Raw genomic sequence first — 10535 nt, 5'->3', positions numbered from 1 at the left:
CCATTTGGCCTTGTGCCTGCTCAAACCTCCTTAGGAGCCAATAATCTAATATTTGTGTGGTCGTGGTCACCACATGAAGAAAGGGAAACACCTCTTGCCGGGTGCCTCCAATGCCCAGGCATTCCGCCGGCGTCTTAATACAAGTTCGCTCCCTCTGGTCCCCGCCTTCCGGGACCTTTCCTGCTCAGGGGCAGTGACCCTCACGAGAGGCACCCCTGGGAGGCCAGAGGTCGCCTGCCCTGCTGAAGGAGTCGTGCTTCGTGGTCTCATTCTCGGCTGCCACAGAACTAGGGAAGGGGTGCCATCCAGTTAGAGGCAGCCCTGCTGCATGAGCGACTGAGCTGTTGGCGCGGCCGTCCGAAAGGGCAAACTGGGCTTCAGTCCAATGTCATTACCAATCAGCTACATGACTGTGAGCAAGACACTTACTTTCTCGGTGTCTCTGCTGCTCTACCTACCGAGCAGCAATGACGATGATGCCTGCCCCCCTGCTTTCCCCATGGGGCTGTCATCAAGATGAAATTAGGAAGAGAAATATTCTCCAGCCCCCCAGTGCCATCCTAGTGCAAGGGTCATCGTGGTTCCCCTTCCCCGGGCCACCCACTGGGGGAAGGGTGGGGAGGAGACCGGGAACCCATCCTGCCAGCCCCCTCGTGCTGCGGCAGACCCGAGAAGTCTCCTGGCAGGGTCAACCTCATGAGGCTAATGGCTGTGCCGTGGGCTTGGAGGTTACTCGGCTGTGAACGTGGGCCTGTCCTGCTGGGTCTGCACTCACCCGGGGTGCGCAGAGCGCGTGGCACATGATGTTTATTAATATGCCTTGATGAGGGGCATTAATATCTCTTAATGACACCATCTGAGCCCGGCCTCCTTCTTTCTCTCGCTCCTTGCTCCTCATTCCTGTCTCCCCCCCTCCGCCCCCCCCCACAGAGACACACACAGTCACAGAGCAAGTGAAGGACAGGAGAACGAGCTGTCAAGCTGTCGGGGAGGAAGGGCTCCGATGGGGGTCCAGCCACAGGGACAGACAGAAGATCCTGGGTGCGGGAGGCAGGAGGATGCTCGGGCTCTGCTGTTGGGTGGAAACTGGGCCAGAAACTGCTTGGCCATGGGAGCAAGGGAAACAAAACTGTGGCGAGACCTTTCCAAAACTGGTGGGGAGGAAGGGGAGTGGCAGGGGCTGAGCCAGGAGCCCAGGAGCCTCAGGAGCTGGGGAGGGGCTGGGTTCCTTCATGGGAGTGGGAAAGGGGAAAACAGTGAGTCACACACACTCACACATCTTCACACACTCATGTCCATTTGTGCACACCCATCACTCACATACATGCATGCTCAACATGCTCACATATACATGTCCACACACGACCTCCACATTCACATACTTAGGCACACATGCCACACATACCCCCTCACACCCACATGTATACATGTCCACAGCCACACACACATGCTCATATACAAACACAACGTGCTTACATGCACACACATTCACACATAGGTAGTTGTCATGCATACTTATGCATGCACCCATACACATGCATACACACGTCTACACAGTCACAGGCACATGCTCACACACATGCACACTCACATGTTCACACACATCTTGATACACAGCTCTCTGCACTTGTGCGCTTAAGCACACACATTCACATATACATATGTTCACACAATGTGCTTACATGTGCACTCACATGCATCTCACATATGCACACACACACAGACACAATATGCTCATACAATATGTACTCACACATACATACGCATGCTTATATATAGTCACATATTTACACATGATACGCTCATCAATGCAAACTCACAGTCCTACATACAGATGCACACACATGCACACACGTACTCACATTATACATAGTTGTACACAGTCACACATACATACTCACAAGGCACACATACACACATGCATACACGCTTTCACAAACACATGCTCACTATACTATCTCTCCCAGGCCGTCTTGCACTGGTGGGCATGTCAGGCGCTGAGTGTGATAGGAAGGCCAGGATGATGGGGCATTTGGAAGGGGCTGGTGTTGAGGCTAAAGCTTGGACTGTGGGATGAGGACCAGGGGGTGTGGGAATCTGCAGGCCCCTGGCAGGAGCCCAGGACAAAGAGATGACTGATTAGGACTGTTTGTGAGTAAGAACTGAGCTGTTCTGCTCCCCTGTGAGGGTCTATGGGGTGGGGATGGAGGAGGGGAGGGGAGCCCTGGTGGGAGAGGTGGCCCATGGAGTGGGGTCACCGGCCTTGCCCTCCCACCACTAGAGTGTGGAGCTGCGGGTTGACACGCTCCCCTGTCCATGCAGCACAGAGGCAGAACAAATGGGAAACGGGTGTAGCAGGGAATAAAGGGCTTGGGAAACTGCAACCTTCAGAGGGAGGGAGCTGCAGGGCTACCTCTGCAGGCCTGGTGCTTATCTATGGCTCCCATCTCTCATCTCTAGCATCCAGTCTTTCTGGCTGGGTGGCTGCAACCCCAGGAAGGGAGACCACGAGGTACTGGGGAGGGCCAATAAGCTGAGAGGTGCAAACCCAACCTGGGCCAGACCTTTGCTTCCCAGCTCCCGCTGGACAGAGGGGGCCCAGAAGCCCCCTAGCACCCACCTGGCCTGGGAAGGGTACCCCAGGGCTTGTGGATGATGGGTGGCACTGGTGTCTGGACTGCTCCAGGCTGTGAGAGCTTCTTGCCAACCCTCCCCCCACCCCAGGTTCTGGGGAGTGGGGATCACCTTTACCAACTGCTGGGAGGCTTTTTTACAGCGCCTGCTCCTGATTCTACTAGTCCCTCTGTCTCCCCTCTTTTTGTCACCCCTGACCTTGTCCTGTCCTGTTCTCCACAGTCAACCAGGAAATGGTCAGCTGCCTCTGGGCCACACTGCCCTCCCCACATTCCACCTAAGAGATGCTGGTAGTTCTAGCGAAGTGGGCCACAAGACCGGGGGGCTGGGGGCATGAGTGTGGTCGGAGGGGAGGCCTCCAGGGGGAAGGTGGGTGGCAGTGGTGGGAGTCAAGCTCCTGAGCTCTGTTCTCTGTTTTCTCTTCCTCCTCTGCCCTGCTTTAGGCTTCCATACTCAGCTCTAGTGGGAAGATGAAGCATAATCTGTACTTTGGGCCTTCTTTCTCCTTCCTTACCAGAGGGCCCAGGCCTGGGGCTACCTCGTGAGGAAGAAGGAAGGAGTAAAGGAAGGATGGAAGGAAGGAAGGTGGGTGGGAAGGAAGAGAGGGATAGACAGATAGGACTTCCTGGAAGAAAGATTGGGGATCAGGATTTTGTGACGAAAGAAGAAACGAAAAGATGCTGGTGAGACCTGGCGGTTCTGTGAAACCCTGTAGTCATTAGCAGATGTGACAATAAGTAGAAACAGTTAAAGCTCATTCAGATCACATCTTGCTCTTTTCACAGAAGCTGACAGTGAACTTGGCCCTGGTCCCCTAGCCCCTTGCTATTCAGAGCAGCAGCAGCAGCACCTGGGAGCTTGTCAGAAATGCAGACTCTCGGGCTCTTCCCCAGACCTGTGAATCAGAATCTCCCTTTTAACAAGAACTGGTGGTGATTCGGTGATTCGTCTACACACGAAAGTCTGAGAAGCCCTGGCCCAGAGTCCTGCCCTGAGACCTGCCTGCCCACCATTTTCCCTGGGCCCTCTGGCCTGGGCAGGGGACTCCCGGGTGGGAGCAGCAATGGGGAGGGAACCATCCAAGGTCTTGTCCCTGGCCGGTCTCTTTCAGGCTTCAGAGCCCTGGGAATCCCCCTTCCTGGGGAGGACTGACTGGTCCTGAAGTGGCCCCAGCTGTCAAGTCAGGTTATTTGACTGGTCAGGCTCCTGGGCAGTCAGAGGAGATGGGTGGCCTGGAGGGGCAGGGGGTTGGCCAGGACTGGGAGATGCCAGGCCCGTCTCCTCCCCTGCACACCTGCCTGGAGCCACAGAAGCAGCCCCAGATCAGTGACTCCCGGTGTCACTTGCTGTTCTGAGCTTTTGGGTTTTTGGGATTGGGCAGGGCAGGCCCTCCCAGTGGGACATTGGGTACAGTCTGATGGGTACTATGGGGGGTGCTGGATCCGCCCACTGGTGTTCCCTCCTGCCTGACCATACTGCTCACTCCTGGCCCTATTTTGGAGAGTTCATTCATTCATTTATTTGTTTATTCCCCAGGGACCTGCGGGGAGGAAGAAGCGAGAGAGCACTGCTCTTCCTTGTAGCCTGTAGAACAGAGAGGGGGGTGCGTGGGGCTGCCCAGGCTTGTGGGTCAGGGTCTGCTCTAGGGTGGGCCGTGGTCCTAGCAGGAGGCCTGCTGCTAGGCTTTCTCCCCTCAGAGATGCCCAAGTAAAGCTGTCATCCTTGGAAAGCTCCCAGTCTATCCTCCGCGGCCTGTGGTGGGCCTTTGCGCCCCTGCCCGCCTGGGTCAGGCCAGGCTCACTTGTCTCAGCCAAGAGAACAGTGACTGTGGCCCACTGGGGGCCTGCCAGGCCCAGGGTCTGCTCTCATTCTGTTGTGTCACCTTTGACGGTGCCCGGCAGGCAAATGCCAATCTGGGGAGCTTGGCAATTACCATGCAAAAACAACCGAGACTGAGCTCGGTAAACACCCTGACCTCACAGTTGGTCTGTCTCTGGAAAGCGTGGGGACTGACATGACCCCGGGGAGTGGAAGGGAGTCTGTGGCCCTCTCTGGCGAGGTCCCACGGAACCTGGGCCACCGCGTCACCCCCCCCCCCCCCCACGGGTGCTCATCTGCAGCTGGCCCCTCCGGAAGAGGGGTGGCCGGCTGAGTTTGGGGCCGATGCCATGCTTGGCTTCCCGCCCTGTGGGGATCATCACCAGTCTCCAGGTGTGTCGAAATGAGTTTTTGCACAACTCTGAGGAGGGCCCAGCAGTTCCAGGTGACAGTGCCCAGGGCCGTGAGGAGATGGGAGGAAAGGGGACGGGGTGACAGCAGAGAAGAACCTCAAAGAGGGTCAAGGGGCTTCCGCAGATGCTGACTCCCCAAGCTGCTGGATCTAGGGCTCGGGTGCCTCCTTCCAATCCCCCACCCATGCGGCTGGACCTCAGAGGCCTTCCACTCAAGGAGTCTGGGATTCCGGGCTGCCAGGCCAGTCCCCAGGCTGGGCCACAGGGTGCCGAGACCAACTTCTCCCCAGAACTTTTTTGTTGTGAGCAGTCAGTTGCCCTGGCATCCGAGGCTGCTGCGCACAAGGAAGGGGTCGTTAATGAACACAAATGACAGCTGATTAATCTGCCTCCTCTCTGTGGGGTCTGGCCACGCTCCATTCCGCCTCCGTGGCCTGCGCCAGCAGGGTGGGCTCCAACCTATTACCACTGCGCTTCCAGCCATAATGGGGAAGAGGGCAAGCCCCATCCCTCCCCTGCGCCAGTCCCCAGCCCGGGGTCCTGCCATGCATGAAGGGCTGGCCCTGCAGGAGCAGGAGAGGCCTCGGCCCTGCCGGACTCTCTCACTAGGTGCTCCCCTCTAGGAAGGGGGCAGACTGCAAGGAAAGATGCGAGCAGGTGCTCAGTGGGATTTGTGGAGAGGGGTTACACTTAGGAGGTAAGGGGGGGCACTGTCTAGACAATGGCAGATGGTTCGTTTTTCAGTTCCTTGCTGTGTCCTTAAGAAAGCAGCAGGTTCCTCAGATCTTTTGCACTGTGGGAAAAGGCAGAGGGAGAAGGATGGGGCTACAGAGAATCCCTCCTCCTCAGCCAGGTCACCTGCCCCGGCTCCTGGCTGATGTCAACGCAGTGCACATTTACTGAGCTCCTGCGAGGTGCCAAGTGCGGTGCAGGTGTGAGGGTGATTTAGAGTCTGGCAGGAATGCAGAGTGAAGGGGTAATTACAGATGGGATGCATGCGAAGAAGAGGACTTACAGAGGGCAGGGAGGGCTTCCTGGAAGAAGCAGATAGATTCTCCACCTGATAGTGGTGCTTGACAGGGAGAGGGGAGGGAGAACTATGTGCTGGGATGGAAAGGCCCCTATTTCCTGCACCCAGGCGTGGGATCTCTTAGGGCCTCCCCAGGTTAAGGGGATTGGTTGCTAGACCCTTCCTTTGAGGGATGGAGGAGCAGGAGAGGGAGTGAGTCAGGCCTGGAATGAAGGCTACTGACCTTCTCCCAGCAGGACCCCTTGGCTGAGAAGCAGAAGTAGAGTTCCCTTTGGGGGAGAAACCCCTCAGTTTTCACTGCAACAAAGAAGGGGCCCCAAGCTCTCTCCTGCCACAGCCTCTAATGATGGGGTTGGGGTGTAATGAATATCTGTGTACTCATAAAACAGGCTAATGACCGTCCTCATTTCATGGACCCCTTTCATCCTCACTCATTCCCAAACCAGAAGGGACCATCCTGAGGACCGAGGCCCAGAGCCTGGTGGCAGCCACAGATCCCAGCTGTTTGGGGTGGGGGCCAGCTGTCCTAAAGCTGAGGGCTCTCGGAGGCTGCCTTCTCCTCTTCCATCCTTTATCTGTTTGAAACAGCTTCAGGAATTTAGGTCGATGGCTGACCAACCATAGGAAGTGGGCAGGGGTTGGGGAGGGAGGAAGCATGAATGCCCTGATTCTTAAGAACAATGTCGACACCTGTAGCACATGGCTGCAGAGAAAGAGCATTTAGCACCCGTTGCCTGCACCACACCCCCTTCTGCCCAGGTACTGATAGGAGTTCTCAGAATCACCCAACACCTGAGAAGAGCTAGACCCGAGGAGGGAGGGGCTGGGCCTGCTGAATCACCAGCAACACCTGTGTTTTGCTTGGGAGGTCTCCCGCTCAGGGACTAGCCAAGCCTGACCCTGTTTGGCTTCCTGGAGCTTGGTGAGATCACAGCCCCGGGTGTTGTGGCTGCAGGCCAGTGTGACCTGCTATGCAGGGAGTATTTTTAAAGAGATACTTGCTCCTGTGTTCCCAGGATCAGCTCCACGAGAGACTCAAGTTGTTCTGAGTCCTCCACCTCTCCCAAATTTGCTTGTAGAAATGGGTCAGGGGAACATGAAATCCACAGGCCAATCCCCTTGCCGTGGACAAGCCCCCGGGGCGGGCTGGGGCGGTCCTCAGGGGCTCCTGGTGACTGGCAGCATTGGAGGGAGGTGGGATGCGCAAGTACCCTAGGACAGAGACAGCCCAATTTGCTTTCCCCAGAGCTGGGGGACTGTCTCACCATGGTCTTCTGAGCCTGCACAGAAGCCACAAGGCCACCATGACAGGGTCTGCCTGTGGCAAGACACTCATGGATGAGTCAGCCTGCAGCCTCAGTGTTCCCATCTGGGCGCTGGCCCAGCCCTGCCTCCAGGCCATCTGCAGATAATTGGGGTCAGTGGAGGGCAGAGGATCCCAAGAATGTAGATTCCTGTGCCCCTCGCCAGGATCCCATTTGCATGTTCCCTTCTATTGGAGACAATTGCCCCTTCACAGCCTAGGGCAGAAAGAGCACTGCCCCCAGGTCGCACTTAGCCTCTCAGCTGGGGGCACCACGGTAGAGAGGGGGCACACGGAGCCACAATCTCAAGTCCTCCCTCTCGGTCTGGGAGAGTAGGGACCTAACAGCTAAGGCGAGTCACCCGGAGGTGGTGGTAGAGTAACCACTACCATCCTGGACGTGTGTCAGGCGCTCTCCCCTCTAGAGGCGTTTCAGGCATTTCTTTCTTTCTTTCTTTCTTTCTTTCTTTCTTTCTTTCTTTCTTTCTTTCTTTCTTTCTTCTTTCTTTCTTTTTTTTTAAATGTATCCACAAGACACACACACACACACAGAGAGAGAGAGAGAGAGAGAGAGAGAGACAGAGACAGAGAGAGAGAAGTAGGCTCCATGCAGGGAGCCCGACGTGGGACTCGATCCCGAGGTCTCCAGGATCAAGCCCTGGGCCAAAGGCAGGTGCTGAACCACTGAGCCACGCGGCTGCCCAGTTTCAGGCATTTCTGAGCCACTGCACCGTCTCATCTCCCTTTCCAAGGAGGCAGAAGGGGCAGTGGGGATCACCCCCGATTTGCAGGGGGGAGGGGAACGCAAGCCCTTGAGAGGTTTGGTGGCCTGCCCGAGCTTACAGTCCCTACAGGCGGCAGATCTGGGAACGCGGTCCAGGTGTCCTGGCCCATGCTCTAACCCTCTTGACGCACAGTCCACTGTTTTTTTGCCGACACCTCCCAACAAGGGGGGCTGTGTTAAGGACATGGGCTGTGAAGAGATGACTTCTTTCCCTTTTGCTGGAATTTCTCAGGTGACCCCGGTTTCTCAGTCTCAGACGCCCTCCTCAGATTCTTTCTCTTTCCAGCCCAGTTCATACCTCGCCTTCCTCAACTGCATTTACCCCAGTGCTTCCTCCGTCACACTGGGCTTGGCTCTGTCAGGTACATTCCCCCAGCCTAGAGCTGCACCTGCTGGCTCTCCTGCCTCTCCTCTGGGCCGGAGCTCCGCCCGCGGATCTTGTCCTGTCCACCCTCTTCTGCTCTGGTGGCAGGGGGGAAGCACGGGCCCTAAGTCCCTGGGGCCACAGGGCCAGGATTGACACACAAGTGCCTGCCTTGTCCATGGGCTCCAGGCCCGTCAGATCACCGGCTGATCCCCAATGGCCCCGCTAAGCAGGAAACTGGGTCTGGGGGAGCGCAGCCACTTGTCCTGGTCATTAGGTGGCAGAATGGGAATTAAACCGAGGTATTTCTGAGTTCAGACCCGGACCCGGGCCCTGGCTTATGCAACACTTAGACTCTTAGCTTGAATGACTTGGACACTTGTGCACACATATGCATGCGCGTGCGCACACACACACATGCATAGATTGCGTAGGGAGGTGTGTGGAAGGAAGATAAATTAGCCTGATTTCAAAGCTCTTTGCCTGGCTCACTATTGTCTCTCAAATGTTCGCTTAGAGGAGGGTGTGAGAAAGTGACAAAATGGATCATCGATGGAATTGAATCAAAGTGTCGTCTCCGGGTTTGAAAATGCACTCGACTTGTGGCAGGAGAAGCATTTTTATCTCACTAGGTTCCCCTTCTTTCTTTTTTCCAAGAAACATTTCTGCTGCAGTGAACTGTTAAAGGGCCTCGAGGTGTGCCTTCCCAGCACTAGGGGCAGGGGCATCTGTCTCTCTGCCAGGCCAGGTGCTCAGGTGCAGAAGGCACCCTAGGGGGTGGAGAGAGTCCTGGGCACAAGGACTGATCGGTTTGGGGACAGGTTGGGCTCTTTAGGTCTGTCTGGAGAAACAGTCAGATGCCATATCTGTGCCCCTGGCTGTGGGGTCTGTGACTCTGTTCTCTGGTCCTTCTGGAGTAGGATCGGAGGAGTGTGTCTGCCCCCCGGACTAGGACAGTTGCTCAGATCTCAGCCATAGGGGCAGCCACAGGATTGCCCTTCCCTTCTTGCCCCTCCTCCCTATGCCAGCCTCTTCCTCCTCTTTTCTCTCTCCTCTCCATCATCTTTCTCTTGAGTCCTCTGTTCTGCCCTCTTCTCCTCCCTCCTCCTCTCCCTTCTCCTCTCCTTCTTTCCAAGGGGACCTCCGCCCTCCACCAGGAAACAGATTTCTTCAGACCATCTGGTCCCACAGTCTGCCTCCTCCTCCTCAGCACTGTCCATCCATTACAATTACAAATGTTCTAGATCTGCCCTGTCCTATGGAGTAGCTCTAGCCACGTGTGGCTCTTGGACACTTCCAATGTAGCTAGTACCGTGCAGAAGTTGTCTTTATAAGCGTTTTATTGACTTTTAATTAATTGTAATTTAAATAAGCACATGTGGCTGGTGGCTAGTGACCTGGACATCAGAGCTGTCAGTGATACCAAGTGCTCGACTCTCCAGAGGTCCCTGGGGGCACCGTCCACCCTTGTCCAGGCCCAGCCCCACCCCCAAGTGCCTCTGTGTGGACCCTGCTTCCCTCTCATGTTCAATTTCCTGACCTGTTAGAGACCCTGGAGGCCTGGGTCCTGGGCTTGGAGGTGGGTCAACACGGGCACTGGATCTGTGAGCCTCAGTGGCCTCTTCTGTAAAACGATGAGGATAATTTCTTGAGGAAGGTGCCCAAGGCTCAAGGTTCCCTTCCAGCTCTAAGTTCCATTCTGCTTTTGGGCAGGAGCCTCCCATCGCCAGATCTGGGTGAATCAGTGTGAGTAGCAGGGCAGGTGGTGTGTATGTGTCTGGTGTATGTGCAGGCATGCATGTGTGCATGCTGTGAGGGGCGGCAGTGAGACCCTGGGGAGCCTGCTTCTCAGGCTGACCCAGCCTGATCTAAAGGTCTGGGACTAGGAAAAGAGCTAAAGGTTCTATTATTAGGGGAAGTTTGCAGCCTGACTCCACTCCTGGCAGGCGTTTGCCCGAGCTGTTCCAGTGATGCCCCAGACTTCCTCTTCTGCCATAAAAGTCTCCCGGAAAGTCTTCCCACAGAGGCCCCAGGGGCTTTCTCAGGGAATGTGTGAGTGTGTGTGCACACAGGCACTGAGGAGCAGAAGCCCCAGGCCGCGTGCACGCTCGCCCACAGCGCTGTTGGCCCTGGCCATGGAGGGGATGTCTGTCCCGGCTTGGGTGGAGGGAGGAGGAGGGGCTTCGCCT

At 56.2% G+C, this 10535-nt stretch overlaps 1 protein-coding gene across 10 annotated transcripts in view; it reads right to left on the bottom strand.

The window, feature by feature from the left end:
• The window catches only part of PEBP4 (phosphatidylethanolamine binding protein 4), a 246798-nt gene that overhangs the window by 22233 nt on the left and 214030 nt on the right, over positions 1-10535 (bottom strand). The window lies entirely within an intron of this gene.

The sequence above is a fragment of the Canis lupus genome, chromosome 24 (assembly GCF_048164855.1).
Source record: "Canis lupus baileyi chromosome 24, mCanLup2.hap1, whole genome shotgun sequence".
In the NCBI taxonomy this organism is placed as follows: Eukaryota; Metazoa; Chordata; class Mammalia; order Carnivora; family Canidae; genus Canis; species Canis lupus.
Note: the sequence above shows the minus strand (reverse complement) of the source record. Positions and strands in the feature narration are given on the sequence as shown.